This window comes from Narcine bancroftii, chromosome 10, assembly GCF_036971445.1.
Source record: "Narcine bancroftii isolate sNarBan1 chromosome 10, sNarBan1.hap1, whole genome shotgun sequence".
In the NCBI taxonomy this organism is placed as follows: domain Eukaryota; kingdom Metazoa; phylum Chordata; class Chondrichthyes; order Torpediniformes; family Narcinidae; genus Narcine; species Narcine bancroftii.
Genome location: NC_091478.1, coordinates 107,386,393 through 107,402,914, shown reverse-complemented (window position 1 = coordinate 107,402,914; position 16,522 = coordinate 107,386,393). Strand labels below are relative to the sequence as shown.

The window sequence follows — 16,522 nt, the reverse complement described above, 5'->3', positions numbered from 1 at the left end:
GGCTGTTTATGATTATGGGGATTGTCTAAAAAACACTTACTGAGTAGTTGGTATCTGGAATGAGCCACTAGAGGAGGTGGTGGAGGCAAGAACAGAGCAGCATTTCAGAAACACCTGGACAGGTACCTGACAGCAAAGAGGGATAGGAAATTAATGCAGGCAAGTGGAATTCTAGATAGGCGTGAGGATTGCCAGAGATGTGGCGGACTGAATGACTTGTTTTTATGTTACACGACTTTATCACTTTCTGATCAAACTTCTGTTGTCTGTTGAAGTGGACAGTGCTGAAGTAACATTTAGTTTAAGAGTTTGTTCTGTGAACAAGTCAGCAACTTTACTGATGGAAAACAAGTAGGACGACTGAGGCTGGAATCTGAAAATAGAACAGAAATGCTGATCTCTCTCAGCTCCACTCCCCGCAAACCCCGTAGTTTTTGATTCCCTTAATATTTAAAAATCCATTTTTCCCTTGATCTCTTTTTTGAATATAGAGCATAGGACATACACAATGCAGAACTAGGTCCTTCATCCCACCACGTCTGCGCCAATCATGATACCGAATTAAATAATACAGTGCCAGTGAGCCAGGATTGAATCTGGTACTGTCTGTACATTCTCTCTGTGTTTTCATAGTTTTCCTCCGGGAACTCTGATTTCCTCTCACCCTCCAAAAACATACGGGTTTGTAGGTTAATAGGTTGATTTGGGTGGCAGAGAAGGGCCTTTTACCATGCTGTAGTTCTAAATTTCAATGTAAATTTAAATATCTTCTGCCTGCCTTGTAATTCAATTTTATTTACAGCACGGTATAAACTGATTCCAGCCATTTAAACCCATGCCACTCAAATACATCCAAATTAACCTGCAACCCTGTACATCTTTGGAGGGTGGGTGGAAACTGGAGCACCCAGGGAAAACCCACCCAGACACAAGGAGAATGTACAAACACCTTACAGACAGTGCTGGATTTGAACCTGGGTTGGTGGCACAGTAATAGCATCACGCTAACTGCTACACTAACCATGCTGCCCTTCTCCATCCAGACAGTGACCATGACCTGCTCTTGCATTATTGAGGTGATTGACCTTTCCCTTTCTCTCTCTGATATCAAACTGTCTTCCCAACTTTATTCAATTCTTAGAGATTTTTTTTTGTAGTCTTGTGGACTACCTGCCTTTGATTTTACCTCCTGCCATACTAAGCTCTTCTTGATAAAGGATCTAGACCCATAACGTTGACTAACCATTACAAATCATCTATGCTGACCTAATTGCCGAGTTCCTTCTGCAATTTCCTGTCTGCTGAAACCCTTCATTTAGCTAGTTGCTGGGTGGGAAACAAAATTTAACAAAACTGTTACATTCAGAGGGATTTTTAGCATTCTCCCATCTTCCTCCTGGGCACCATGTAAGCACCATTGAACCCACTCCCAGAACTGACAGTAATTGTCCCTTTACAAACCTATGATGCTCAAAGGTAAATTGAAGTAAAGAGTGCTTCATTGACTATACTTGCTTTGAGAAACAGAGTAGCTTTTGAAATGTGAGTGTTTCCAAATTTGAATACACTTTCTGCTTGTTGAATCATTACTCATTATGTTCAATTTAAAAGGACTTGAAATATACGGGGTGCTTTGTTGGAGAAATTTCATCATATGCAAATAATTCAGCAGAAATATTGTATTACAGTTGACATCCTTGGATTTATCTTTGGATCGATCTAACTTGTGAATTGGACGATGGTTTACAACATGTCCTTCATTTGTTGGGTATTGTTCTAATTATTTTCTCCATGATGTCACCAGTTTCCTCCCTTTCTGCTTCATTTACAATGTTGTACCCTGTACTACCATTAAAGACTTTCTAGTATCTATAAAGACTTTGACTAACCATTGAACCTGGAGAATAATAGTTCTTCAGAGGAAATCAGAATTTCATCAGAAATGTTAACTCATTTCTCGCTGCTCAGATGCTTGCGGCCTGGTGTACTTTCTCTTTCCATTTCCTGCTTTTATTACTTGATACTTATGTTAGCTTTATTCAGTCAGAAATATGATGTACCTATCATTATCTATTGTATTGTATCTGTCTTTCCAGTGAAGTAATGTAATATTTAGAATTGAGTTTGGATTAGACTTACATTTTGATTATTCTTAGACTAGGGCTTGCATCTGCAGTCTCCATTTATCTTCATTTCACCGTATCAAATTGTGAACCTGTATTATTTTCTCTGCATTAACTTCAGTGTTGCTTTGGAAGCTCTTTATCATTATTAACATTCGTATTCAGAATTCAAAAGTCCACACTGATGCTGACGTTGTCTTTCATTTGATCAGCAAATATCTGAACAATGCCTTGAAGAAAAATTGAACCTTCTTTCATCGAATAAATCAACGGTACTTTTAAATAAATCCTTAGAAAAGATCAGAAACCTTTCCATCAGTCCAGGGCTTTCTAATTTCTTATGCATAGAAACAGAAATTAATGACTTCAAATGTTATTTTCTTTCATGGCTGAGGAAGAACCTTAGAGTTATCAAGTTTCTAACTGAGAACGTTTAATAAACAATTGAGTTTTGGTTTCATTTTCAGCTTCTGGGCATCACTGGCAAAGACAATGTTTATTGCCCATCCTTAAATATCCGCGAGGTGGTGGTGGTGAGGCACCCTCTTGAATTGATAGAGCACTTCTGATTCACAGTGTTATTGCAAAGGAAGTTTCAGGAAATAGGCGTGGAGATGCTGAAGAACCAGTGATATAATCAGGATAGAGTGCAGCTTGGAGGGAAATCCACAAGTGAAATTTCCCATGAGGGGCTGCACAGTTAGAGTAGTGGTTAGCGCAACTCTGTTATACCACCAGCAACCAGGCTTCATAGGGTGGCACGGTTAAAGTAGCGGTTACTGCCAGTGACTGGGGTTTGAATCTGGTGCTGTCTATAAGGAGTTTCTACATTCTCCCTGTATCTGTGTGGGTTTCCTCCGAGTCCTGGAGTTTCCTTTAACAATTCAAAACGCACCGGCGTTATAGGTCAATTGGATGTAAGTGGGCGAACGGGTTCATGGGTTGGAAGGGCCTGTTACTGTGCTGTACATCTAAGTTTAAGTTGCCATTGTCCTTGTTTGCACATTTAGTGTTTGAGAGATAATTTCAGACTGGCCTGGCAAATAAGAGCAGTCTGAAATTTGATGCACCAGGGGTTGAAGGGAATGCATGTTTTGGGCAGATGATGTGGTTCTTATCAAGCAGGCTGATTTGCTCTTCATATTATTGAGGTTCTTAAATAATATTGGTGTTCTACTCATCAAGACAAATGCTCTTGATTTGCACTCTGTAAATGGGGAACAGCCTTGAGGTTTCAAGAGTTGAGTCACTCACTTTTTTTATTAATTTTTTAAATTTTTCTCACTATGAACCATATTAACCAAAATGCACACAAACATTTCCCTCTTGAATATACACAGTGTCATTTTCTCCCCTTTTTCCCCCCTCCCTTCCCTCCCTCCTTCCCACCCCCTTCCCTACCCACTAAACATTCAACGTATACAATACAATAAACCCATTAAACAATGTCATCACACAGTGAGAATAAACAAGAAAATTGTGTCATCTACTGTTACATACTGGGTCAGTTCATTTCGTTTTCTTCTCATTCTGTCATTTTAGGGGGTGGAGGTCCACGCTAGGCCCTCTCTGTTGTGTTCTGTGTACGGTTCCCAAATTAGTTTGAATACTGTGATGTTATTTCTTAAATTATATGTTATTTTTTCCAATGGAATACATTTATTCATTTCTATGTACCATTGCTGTACTCTCAGGATCTCTTCTGATTTCCAGGTTGACATACATTTTTTTGCAACAGATAAGGCTATCATAATAAATCTTTTTTGTGCTTCATCTAAATTGAGGCCTAGTTCTTTACTTCTTATATTACTTAGAAGAAAGATCTCTGGATTTTTTTTGTATGTTGCTTTTTGTGATTTTATTTAATACCTGATTTAGATCTTCCCAAAACTTTTCCACTTTCTCACATGCCCAAATTGCATGTACTGTTGTTCCCGTTTCCTTCTTACAGCGAAAACATCTGTCTGATACTGTTGGGTCCCATTTATTTATCATTTGAGGCATGATATATAGCCTGTGTAACCAATTATATTGTATCATGCGTAACCTCGTGTTTATTCTATTTCTCATAGTTCCGGATGAAGTACAGATATGGTATAACTCTCGGTACAATGTTTTCATACCACTGAAAACCTACTTGAAGGACAAATTGGGAAGTAGGCTGAGGTTACCAGGAGGAAGCAGCTTTGAATATGTGATTACAGACACAATGATAATTAAAAGATTTATAACAAACATGTACATCAAGCTGCAAGAGAAAGAGAACGAGGAAATAAGCTGTAAATCCAAACAAAAATGGGAACAAGATCTAAACATAAAGATAAAAAATGAAAAATGGGAAAAGCTATGCTCCGGAACTATGAGTCACTCACTTGAAGGTAACCAGTCTCTAACCTACTCTTGTCACCAGTTGTTAATTTGGCTGGTCCAATTGGGTTTCTAGTCAGTGGTGATCTTCAACAATGCTAACACCATTAAAGCTCAAGTGTTGGTGATGGTCTTTGCCTGTCATTTCTGTGATGTGAAGTTTTACTCCTCATTTAGCAGCTTTTTATCAGAATATTATCAAGTTGATGCTAATTCAGGGAAGGGTGTCTTCCTCTGTTGGAGTTTGAAATGGCATTGAATATTGTGCAATCATGTGTAAATATTCCCATAGTTAACCTTTTTATAGAAGATATTTCAATGATGAAGCAGCTCAAAATGTCCAGGCCTAGGACACTGCCCAGAGGAACTCTATGCAGTGATAATGTGATACTGGAATGATTGGCCTTCAACAACCACAGATAAATGAAATATTCTTTCTTTGACACCAGTTGACTTCAATTTTATCAAGTGCCTTTGAGTTATATTCTGTCAAATGCCCCCATGTGACTCCACTGTTCCCATCTCTTCTTTACCTATTCCTGTACTCACTATTTGTCTGTATTCATGTCTTTCTCTCTCTCTCTCTCTCTCACACACACACGCAAACTCTTCTTTCCCCATCTTTGTGGTTTTCTCTCTCTATTTGTCCCTCCAATGTCTCTCCACCTGCCATATCTTCCATCCTATACTCCTATCACTCCTGGGTCCCTCGCCCAGTTTCTTTCCACCTTTATATATGTCATGTCGCTCAGCTTAACTTAGTTGATGAAAGATTTCAGCTCAAAACATTGGCTGATCATGACTATATCTACATCTGTCTACAGTATATCTATATATGCTGTGTACATAGATATACATGGGTCATAGCTATCCCTCGAGATGGAGGATGATGGACTTTGTTCCATTTTCCACAGAGCGAAGATGCCTATGTGTGTATTTGTTTAATGTATAATAGTTTAATATATTTATTTATTTTTATGTATGTGTATAATATACACACACACATACACACACACACACACACACACACACACACATTCATATACACGCGCACGTATATATAAAAAAACCTCTCTCTCACACACACACACACACACACACACATCTTCTGTTTCCTTACTTTCTTGCAAAATGTATAGGTGCTATCCATCTGGAGCAGACATTTTATCCACTTTGTGTTCAGTTAGCTCACTTAATACATCTCCTTTTGTGATTTTAAAAGCATTTATATCATTACTTCAAAGTCATGACCATTTGTTCTTTCTGGTAAATAGTAAAATAATTATTTCTCCCTCAACTATCTTTAAGCTTGATTGGATTGAAATAATCTGGAGTTGGGTCCAGTTTGATTTGGATCCCTATGCCTTATTTTGTTATTTGACTGTGTGTAAATATCTGGACAGATGGTCATTTTCTTTTCTATTTTGCAATTATCTGTAGAGAATAAACATCTTTTTTATCAATGATACTCTTTCCTTGAGGTTCACTTCATCTGAAAACACCAGAAAAGAGTTGTGCATAGTAAAATCATTAACTTTCTGTGAAATGTTTTTTATGGCCTATAAGTGGGTTTAACATAGAACATAGAAAATTACAGCACAGTACAGACCCTTCAGCCCATTATGTTGTCCCGACTGAAATATACCCAAAAACAAAAAAAGGCAAGCCCTTCCTAAATCGTACCTCTCATTTTTCTTTCAACCATGTGCTTGTCTAAGAGACTCTTAAAAGCTCCTATTGTTTCAGCCACCCCTGGCACGGCACTCCAGGCACTCATAACATCTCTGCACAAAATAAAATATCCATGACGTCTCCCCTAAATTTTCCTCCCTTCACATTGTACAGATGTCCTCTGGTACTTGCTACTCCCTCCCTGTGAAAAAAGTGCTGACTATCCACTTATCTATGCCTCTCATGACCTCTATTAAGTCACTCTCATCCTTCTTCGCTCCAAAGAGAAAAGGGAAGAGAAGCTATATCTGCACAATACCTTGCACTTTCGATTTATTCTAACACTATCCTCTGGACCTCTTTTTTTTGCACAACTGTTGTACTGTCGATTGTCTGGTTAATATGCAGTTTTTTTTTCACTGTATCTCAGTGCTCTCAAGCATAAACACTTTAATTCAATAAAAAATACTCAAAATATCCTTTTTAGGTTATTCATATAACCATATAACAATTCATTTGTGTTTGAAATGCAGAGTGCAGTAAAAGCAATGAGGAACTGTAAGATGGAGTGAAACATGAAAGTCTATAGACATTGCGATTGTAGTCAAAACTCAGAAATGCTGGATGAACTCAGCTGGTCTCCTTGAATACCCTGATGAAGAGCTTTGGGCTGAAACATATATATTTTTACCTTGTATGAGTGCTGCCTGACCTGCTGAGTTCCACCACATTTTTGTGTTTTTACTAGAAAATGTAAGATTACTGGTTAAGTGTAAGATTTCATGGAGAGTAGTCCACATGCAAAACTTGGAAGAGGTACTCAATTGAACCAAAGTGGCTAAGCTACAGGTTCTCCCACTATGCATTTGAACTTCACAAGCAAAGATGTCCAAACCATGTTCTCATCTTTGGAAATCTTTGAAGTTCCATCGAGCTGTTTTGAGCTCGAACACTTGGGTTTTGCAGCCAAAACCTTTTCATTAACAGCACCAAAATTCATCTAGCACTTGGGTCATCTTGACATAGAAGACATGGCTGGAGAGATGGAAGATAGGATTAATTATTGCAAGGGTCCCAACTAATCAGTGTAAATGTGGTCAGTCCAATTGGTCTGATTCCGCTATGTGACTCTCAATTACTTTAGTTTTCAGTTTTTTTCTTAAATTTCATTTTAACCAACTTTGAATAAAAGTGAACAATCTCACTCTAAATTCTTCCAATAGCTGAAGACTCTCAGCCTTGATATAACGCTTGTAATTTTCCTTTACTTCCTCTTCAAGGTCTTAACATACTTCCTTCCTAAAAAAAAGATACACTGAATTAGACACTGTTTTTCAGTTGAGGCTGTCAGTGATGTATGAAGGTTTAGTATATAACCCCTTTGCTGTAGTTTGTATGGGTATCAAATTACTAAAGTGGAACATTGAAAATTGCAGCCAACTACTCAATTGGGTTAAGAATGCTTTTTTGAATCTGTTAAGTTATATTTCAAAATCCTTTTTCTGGAGCAATGAGAAAAGAATAATGCATCTGCTTACAGAGGATGATTTGGAAAGAGCCTGGTTGCACGGTTGAGGAATCAAAGGTAAATTGAAAAAGGATGTTTAAATTCTGAGTTAAATAAGGCATGAAGGGGAAAATTAAAGTATATTTAAAAAATAATGTGGACAGAAAACTAATTGACTGCAAAAAAAAAAATCCATTATCAACAGGTTTACTAAATTCAGCTGTTAAAATTACAGGCTATTTGACTCATACAAACCTCCAGAAACATTTTTCTTCCAAACACCTTTGCATAAAGGAAATTCATATTCTTAACGTTGTGGCATGCTTTCTTCCTGATTAATATGGTTTTTCCATACTTAATTTAGCACCTTTTTTATTGTCGACAATAGGCAAGAAAATGCCATTCAGTGCACTCTACAACCTGATGGCCTTAACACTGACTGCTTTTAGTTTGGTCTCTCCCCTGTCTCCCTCTTTCCTTGTCCCTCTGATTCCTTTTCTCCAGCTCCCCACCCTTCCCTCTCCACTTTGAGAGCCATCCCCTCCCCCAAGTACTTCCCAGCTTTTTTCTCTTCTTCACTCCTTCCCCTATCCTATCCACATGACCACTTGCCAATGGGCCTGTGCTCCTCCCCCTGCCTCTCCTCCCATCTGCCTCTTTTTTGCTCATACCTTGATGAATGGGTCAGCATCAGAAACTCTCTCAGGGAGTTGTGGAGGTGTGGGGGGGGGGGAAACACCACAGTCACACTTCCCCCTCACCATGTGCCCCAGCCAGCACTATTTAGGGCCCCTTTAAAGTAAATGAGCATTCACACCCTCTGTAGAGTTCCAGATTCAGTACCCTTTGATGCATACTTTTTATCTTATTCATGAATGATCGTCCTATTTTGAAAGACTCTCTGAGTCTAGTCGAGGACACATCACTATTTCACCACCAGCTCATTTCAGACTTGTGCATTTATGGGAATATGCATAGACATCCGAGATAGACTGAACCCCAAGTGTCTGCTGTCAGGTGTTCCCTAGGGAACTACTCGCTGTCAGCCAGATCAACTCTGCCTTTTAACATTGCTGTATAATTGCTGTTCAATCTGGCAGATCTAGTGTCAAATTAGTGATGAACTGGGAATAACACCTTGCCGGGTTGGTGCTGGGCCCTCACCCCTCTCCATGAGTGGCCCACAGGGAGAGAGTGGGACAGCAGGGTTATTATTAAAAAGATTTTTCCTGTTTTCCTACTTGCATGTTTTCATGTTTCAAATATTTACTGGTAAATACACTAAAAACATACGGTACACAAGCACATCTATTCCCATCATGGTGCTGGAATGGCAGATCGCCCCTTTTACACAGTCAGCGTTCCAGTGCTATTACTGCACCTGCTGTGGAAAGAAGCCAGGACTGGAATGATCCCCCCCCCACCCCCAATTCTGTGTCAGTGCTTTTTACACAGCAAGTGTGGCATAAAAAAGCCACAAATATCCCAGCACAAAGTGGCTCTGTAAAAAGCATAAAAGTTAAAGAGAGGTCAGCGAGCTGACATCAGAACTGATTAAAAATTTGACAGAGGACTGAAGGAAATAAATTGCCAGATGTTTGTGGGCTGCTTTCTTCCAGGTCTGCACAAGCAACATTTTTCCACTGCTGACCTTGAAATCCAGGCAACCTGACCAAGATAAATTGCATTCTAATGAATGTTTAAGTGACTGGATTTCTGGCAGGTTTTGTGTTGTCACCCTTTTCATTCATTTTCTTCACAGAGATGAATTGGGGCTTCTCCAGTGATCTTAACAAAGCATGGATTACTTCTGCTTGGTATGCTTGCAATTCAATGAAAAATGGCCATGAAACATTTTAGCGTAAGAGATTCTGGGTGGGAAACACATGCCACAATTTTATTTGATTTTCAATGGCTTGACTGTGGGATATTTTTTCTCACCTTGAGGTCCATTTAGCGAAAAGCCGTTGTGCCTACTGAGTTGATAGATATGAAAAGTTTTTGATCACAGGCGGTTCTGATGCATTAATTATCAACAGATAGGTGTCTTGAAATTGGAAGAATACCCCCACCTCTCCTCCGCCCCAATTGAGGAGAAGCAGAGGAGATGACCCTACAGGGACGATGAACACAACAGTGGACCAGTGAGGGGTTCAGTGGCTGAGGAACCCATGCAGGCTGTGGGCAACTTGCATTCAGGGGACCACACGGTCTGCAGGCTGCTGGAGCAGGCTCATGGGAAGCAGATATAGGGTCCAGGATCCAAGAAGGCGCTGAGAACAAGAAAGGGCCTCAGTTGCTGAAGTTGGATGTTGGGTTGCAGTCTGTGTAGCTGCAGAGGCTGCAGGAGTACTGGAGGTGAATCCACAGTCACGGTAAATCTGAAGGGACTCTCTTTTACTTGCACTGTGAAGGGCACCAGCTGACACTAATGGCAACTCTTTGTCTGCCTTACAGCAGGCAGAAGACAATTCCGTGTAATATTACATGTAGTGCACCATTACATGACGATAAAGGAATCTTGAATCTTGGCAAGTACAAGATTTTTATGATTTCCTTTCAACAGTGATGGATAATAATAACCTTCCTTTGTGTTTCCCCTCAAGTTCAAGACAAGTTTTCACCAAAAGTAGATGTGATTTTTTCTTTGATAATTGTTCAAACAAAGAGAACAAATATAAAATACTGTAAAAAAAAATGTATTTTTTCCTTAGTTGTGACTCTTGGAAACATAAAAGTACTAATCAACAGGACTAGAAAGTGTTGAGACTTTGATAGAAATATATATTCCGTTCCATGCAGTGAATCGATTCTCCATTTACCCTGCATCCAGCAGATAGTCACCATATTGAAAAGGATGACAAAATCATTCTTTACGTTCCCCTGAACAACTTCTGTTGTGATTGTCATTTATTCTCACATTTTTCCAGCATACTTGTCCATGCTTCCATTATGCTTTTAAATCATTATTTTTTTAACAGCCTGCCTCAAGGATGTGTAATTGTGGATGAAGTGTTTTCAAGTTTACTGTGGTCAGCCTGCAAAAAGGTGGAAATCCAGGATTAATTTCATGATACTCTTCCAGGTTGAGAACTGCCATTTCAATTTCAATTTATTTCCCATAATTCTGCAAAGAAAATTCAGGTGCTCTTCTCAAAGATTAGAATAACACAGACCAAGATTGAAATTCAATTGCAAAAGTAAAATAAATTGCCTGTGAAACCGACCATTCCAACTGGCTTCCAGCAATGTGGAGAGTGTGTAAAGCATTCTTTTAAATAGCCGTAATTTATAGATAGTTATATCAAATATATCTGTTTTTTTTAACAAATCATCCAGACTTTCACTGGAATATTCTGCATGGTTCCTGCAGCTATCAGTTCTATAATAATATTTATGTGTACATGTTGAACCAACTAACAATTGAAAATGATATTACTGAGTGATCCTCTGGCTATGTGTTAGCTCCATGCTGCTTTGTACACCATCCGTTTAAGAATTGGGATAATGTCTTGTGCTGCAGCAACCAGAAAGTCGTTGTAAACGATAAATTTCAGATTGGACTTTTGTTTACCAAAATATGTTTGTAATTTATCACTAGCTCCATCTTTCTTGAATAATGATTACAGTAATTATGACATTTATTACTTGTGGATTATGTTTGGCTCCCCTGTGAATTATTTTGTTGGTCTACAATTTGTCTTAGCATCTGCTGTTTATGGATACCTGGTGCTGCCATCTAGCCCTGCATGAATTCAAATCTCAAACAAGTGATGTCCAATCTAGGTTCTCTTTCACTCATTCACAGGACATGATGTCACTAGTATCAACTCTGGTAATTGTCCATTTCTGGCTGCCCTCCAGATAGTGCCATAACTTGGAGGACTCCTTGGAGGTGTTAAGTATTTCATGCATGCTCCCTTCTCAATGGGCGACACCATTGTGTTTCACACAACTTTATTCAAACAGCTGCTAAGAGCAAAGCCTGACCAAAGCCCTCTGCTAGCTGAATATCTGCTCCTATCTTCACCAAAAGTCTATGTGTTACTTCAGGGAACATTTACTTTTACAAGTTTAAACTTGTGTATTTGTTACATATTATTTTATTCTTATTTATTATTTTTGTATTATTTTCCTCTTTTTTTGCCGGTTGCTTAAATTCCAGATACTGGCATTTTGCTGTCATTGGTAAGACACAGATACATTGCCCATCTTTAATTTTCCAGGAGAAGGTGGGGTTAATATACCTTCTTGAGTAACTGCACTTTTTATGGTGAAAGTTCTCCCATGGACTGCTCCCACCCCACAAGACGACTCTCTGCATAATTTTAATGAAATGCTACTTTTGCATATGGTAACTGTGAATATTTTTGTCTATTTATCTTTTGTATTTATATCTCTTTTCAATTTAATTTAATGTTAACTATTGTGGTGGCTTATTTTCATGAAGATCCTGTTTGTCTGTAGCACTTAAGAATTTCAATTCATATGTACATCGTACAATGTGTATAACAGTGTTATTTGGAAGATGAAAGGTCAACAGTGCAGTTCTTTGATAGAATTCAGTTAAACAGGAAAGTCTGCAGATGCTGTGATTGAAGTGCAACGCACAAAAGTGCTGGAGAAACTCCTTAGGAAGCAAAGAGATGTAACCAATGTTTCAGTCTGAGCCCTTGGTCAAGGTATGTGCAAAAATCAGACAGGACCTGAATAAAAAGATGGAGGGAGGAGGGAATAGGGGCAGGAGGAGGTGCACAGGCCACCACAGAAGAAGTGGATATGGGTGAAGGGAAGTCAAGGAAAAATCTGGGAAGAGATGGGGAGGGTGTAGCTCTCTGAATGGAGAGGGAAGGGGTGGGGAGCTGGCAACAAAGAGACAGAGGGATAGGGAGAGAGAGAGAGAGAGAGAGAGAGAGAGAGAGAGAGAGGAGCGGCCTAACAGAAACTGGAGATTGCCCAAATGGAATATTAGGTGTTTTTCCTCCATTTTGGGAGTAGCCTTGGTTTGGCCGTGCACGTGGTCATGGACAGACACGTCAATGTGGGAATGGATGAGGAATTAAAATGGATGGTCACTGGGAGTTTTCCCATTAGTGCACTGGACAGAATAAAGGTGCTTAACGATAGAGTACTAACTTTTAGGATTTTTTTCATGGAGAAAATTGATGCAGCTTGTTCCTGAGTGGGTAAAATGGTGTAGTTTTATTGATATTGTCACATTGTAAAATGTTTAGCAGTCTGTATAATGCCCCCTTAATAGTAGCACACAGCACTTTGGGTTTCGAGCAACATTTTCAGGTCAGAGCATGAGACAGGCAGCAGTCGTTGCCAGCACAATGACTTGTTGATGTACAGATGTCACTGGGCATGTGCTGTGAATTCACTGTTGTACAAAGTTTTGTTTGTCTTGTCACAAAAAGTCTACCGTGGTAGGCCCAGGAAAACACCAAAGCAAGACTTAGCTGGCCATGTCTTGGCTCTTGCTGAAGGGGCTGAGAGGCATTTATCTGTACCAAGAAGGTGGGTTTCTTCATCGTACCTCTGGAATGATCTCTTAATTGGCCTTTCAACTTGTTAGAACATCACTTTTTCTTTGCCTAGCTAGCAACGTTTGAACATAAAGAACACTTCCATATACCCACCACTGATGTGCATACCTGTGTGCACATCAAATCTTTGGCTGTATTTGTTTTTGGCGCTTGTTATGCCAGAATAAGAATTTATTGTCATGAACATGTCACAGAATTTGTTTTGTGACATCATCACACTGCAAAATTGCTATAAATTACATTGTTTTATATAATTTTAAAATTATTTCAAAAGAAGAGAAAATAAGAATCACTGTCCATTCAGAAATATAATCGAAAGGGGAAGAAGCTGTTTTTGTACCGATGGGCGTTTGTCTTCAGGCTTCTGTTCCTCCTTCCTGATGGTCGCAGTGAGAAGAAGGAGGACAGAAGCTGCTTCCTTGAGATTCCATCTTGTAGATCCCCGCAGTGGAGTGTAGACTAATGCCCATGGTAGCAATGGCCAAGTTCACAACTCTCTGTAATCTTTTCCTGTCCTGTGCATTGGGACCTCCGTACCAGTCAGTGATGCAACCAGCACAATACTCTCCACAGTCCACCTGTAGAAATTTGCAAGAGTCAATTTGCCAAGCAGCATCTCCTCCCTAAATGGTGGATGTCCTTCCCCATGAGGATTCCCTTTATCTCTTTTACATTTCCTGAAATTACCTAAGCCCGTTTTCAAATTGCAGTGGAATTCCTGAGTATCACAAGGAACAAAGCAACTGTTCTTATTTATTTTCTCTCTGCATCAAAAAGAAGCCTCACAAAGACCTGTGGTGTATTTTCTACTGCTTTGAATACATTTTCATGAAATTATTATGAATAAGCATCTGATTGTAAAACTTGCCCAATGCCTGGGTCCAACACTGTATGAATGAGATTGCAGGTTTCAGATTTATTGTCAGAGGGCAATGCATGACATCTCATACAAACCTGAGATGCCTTTTTCCTGCAAGCACAGCAGATTTGCCACTAATTGGTAGTGCAAAAAATAAACTGTACACAGTGTAAAACATTTAAACAAGTCAAAGAACTGGAAGCTGATAACGGATACAGAGAGGGCAAAAAGAAAATCAATAAAGTGCACAAGTAAGAGTCCTTAAATAAGTCCCTGATTGAGTTTGTCATTGAGGACTCTGATGGAGGGGTAGCAGCCGTTCCTGAACCTGGTGGTGTGAGTCTTGAGGCACCGATACCTCTTTCCTGAAGGCAACAGTGAGAACAGAGCGTGTGCTGGGTGGTGTGGGTCTTTGATGATTGCTGCTGCTCTCTGATGGCAGCGTTGCCTGCAGATGGACTCAACAGTGGAGAGGGTTTTGCCTGTGATGTCCTGGGCTGTGTCCACTACCTTTTGGAGAGCTTTATGCTCAGGGGTGTTGGTGATCTCATACCAGACCCATACAGAATGTGGTCCGAAATCCGGAAATTATTTTTATATATTTATTTTGAATTGTTATGTATACTGAGTTTAGGGTATATATGTAAAATCAGATGACAATAAACTTGAATTAAATGATTTTCATATTAATTTCATATACAAAAAGAGTCTGGAAATTAATCACTGTTCAGTATTGTTAAATGTGTGGCATAGATATGCCTTCAAAGTTAATTCATTTCAAGTCAATGGAATTAATTAAGGAAGCAGAATGCGATATGCAAATGACACTATAAAGTGCATTTTATAGTTATTGACCTGAGATAAATCTCTGGTCAGTCATTTGAGCGTGGGCTTGTTCTTTCTTTGGGTGCCTGGTTACTTATGCTGATACCTTCCCGTTGAACAATTCTTTGATGAGATTCATGGAAAATGTGAGCATTATTTGGTGTTAACGGTGAAGGACCTGAGTGTATTCCCAGGGTTTGTGCCCACTGGAGAAGTTGGAAACCCACGTCAAATATTCTGATTGGAATTCATTATGTGGCAAGATTGTGATTGAAGCTGACCCCCCTTATTGGATCAGGTTAACTTGACAGTTTTGGAATGTTGGTGATGGTTTTCCAATCTAATTTCAGTATGACACTTGTTTTCTTATGAACTGCATATGTCTATATTTATCTTTTGTTTCTATTCCACTCGGTGGATCTAGTTGGCTGCTGTCAGCCTTCTGTGAATTTGAAAAAAAAAGCTCTTTGGCCTCTAAATATCTGCAGATGTGAAATCAGTAATACCAGCCGGCAGGTGACAGGAATATGATATGAATGCTAATGTTCACAAACTGCAATCTTCAGTCCTTACAATAAAAACATGTCAAACTTAATTTGCTCACGTTTCCATTGGTGTCAGTTGCAAGGGTGCTGATTGTCAAAAGCACTAATTTATTGGTGAGAAAAAAATGAATGGGTTTCCCGTGGCACTTATTTACACCTTTTCAACAATATGTTGTGAAGAACGACAGTGATAAATTGAATGGCTCAGAGAGAAAGCAATACCTTTCAATCACATGTATCAGATTGCACAACCATGCCTGGCAGGATGGCATTCTTAGAACTGTAAAAGTGAATGGGATGCAAAACAGTATTTCTACTCCTTTCTACATGAAAATTGTTGTCACAAATTGCTTCTTGTACAAGATGTTGGAAATGGGGAGATTGTTCAACTCATTGATTTTTTATATATATATTTGTATTCTTGCTAATATATTTAATACTAAATTGCACGTCAATGTTCAGAATTCATGGGATTCAGAAATTCATAAATACAATATTGAAGGAATGGATTGAGCTTTCAACATTGTTAGATCTTGTTCCTTGATGATAGGTGCCAGAAGCTAAACTAGAACAGTGGATGGAATAGGTTCAGAACACAAACGTTTTGATACCTAAGGAAGGGCTAAAGCTCAAACTTTGCTTACCCTTTACTTCCTATGGATTCTACATGACCTGCTGAGTTTCTCTAGCATGTACATGTATTGCACTTGATCCCAGGATCTGCAGACTTTCTTGTTTAACTCAATGTAGAAGGTTCAAATTGAAAACCCTTTCCTGCTTCTTCTAAGAGAGTGCTTTGGTTTGAGGGTGACTTTGTTCCCCACCCATCCCATGGGTTCTGATATGACAGATGATTCTAATGAAGGATTTACAGATGGGACTAGGTGTTGTTTGATGAGAAAGGGCGGGGGAGGGTGAGTCGATGAGGTTCTGTTTGTGGTTAACTTCCACTTGCTCCTGATAGATAGTTTCAAAGTGATTGGTGTTCTTCCAGATCATTTTCAGTCTCTTTGGACAACCCTTCTTGTTGTCTAGTTACTCAGTCAAGTCACTTCAAACTAAAAACTATAAAAAAC

At 39.1% G+C, this 16,522-nt stretch overlaps 1 protein-coding gene and 1 long non-coding RNA gene across 20 annotated transcripts in view; one reads left to right on the top strand and one right to left on the bottom strand.

The window, feature by feature from the left end:
• The window catches only part of LOC138745099 (uncharacterized), a 29,412-nt gene extending 16,039 nt beyond the window's left edge, over positions 1-13,373 (bottom strand). For 2 of the 5 annotated variants that reach the window (XR_011346023.1, XR_011346024.1), the window contains exons 1-4: positions 13,326-13,373; positions 9,610-10,706; positions 7,367-7,460; positions 2,140-2,412 (exon numbers count right to left, since the gene is read on the bottom strand). This is a non-coding gene — a long non-coding RNA (uncharacterized lncRNA). Of the gene's footprint in view, positions 1-40; positions 127-2,139; positions 2,413-7,366; positions 7,461-9,609; positions 10,707-13,325 lie in introns of all 5 variants that reach the window. The other 3 variants (XR_011346022.1, XR_011346025.1, XR_011346026.1) reach the window with 3 other exon arrangements.
• The window catches only part of cdh13 (cadherin 13, H-cadherin (heart)), an 813,941-nt gene that overhangs the window by 661,280 nt on the left and 136,139 nt on the right, over positions 1-16,522 (top strand). The gene's annotated exons all lie outside the window — the stretch shown is intronic.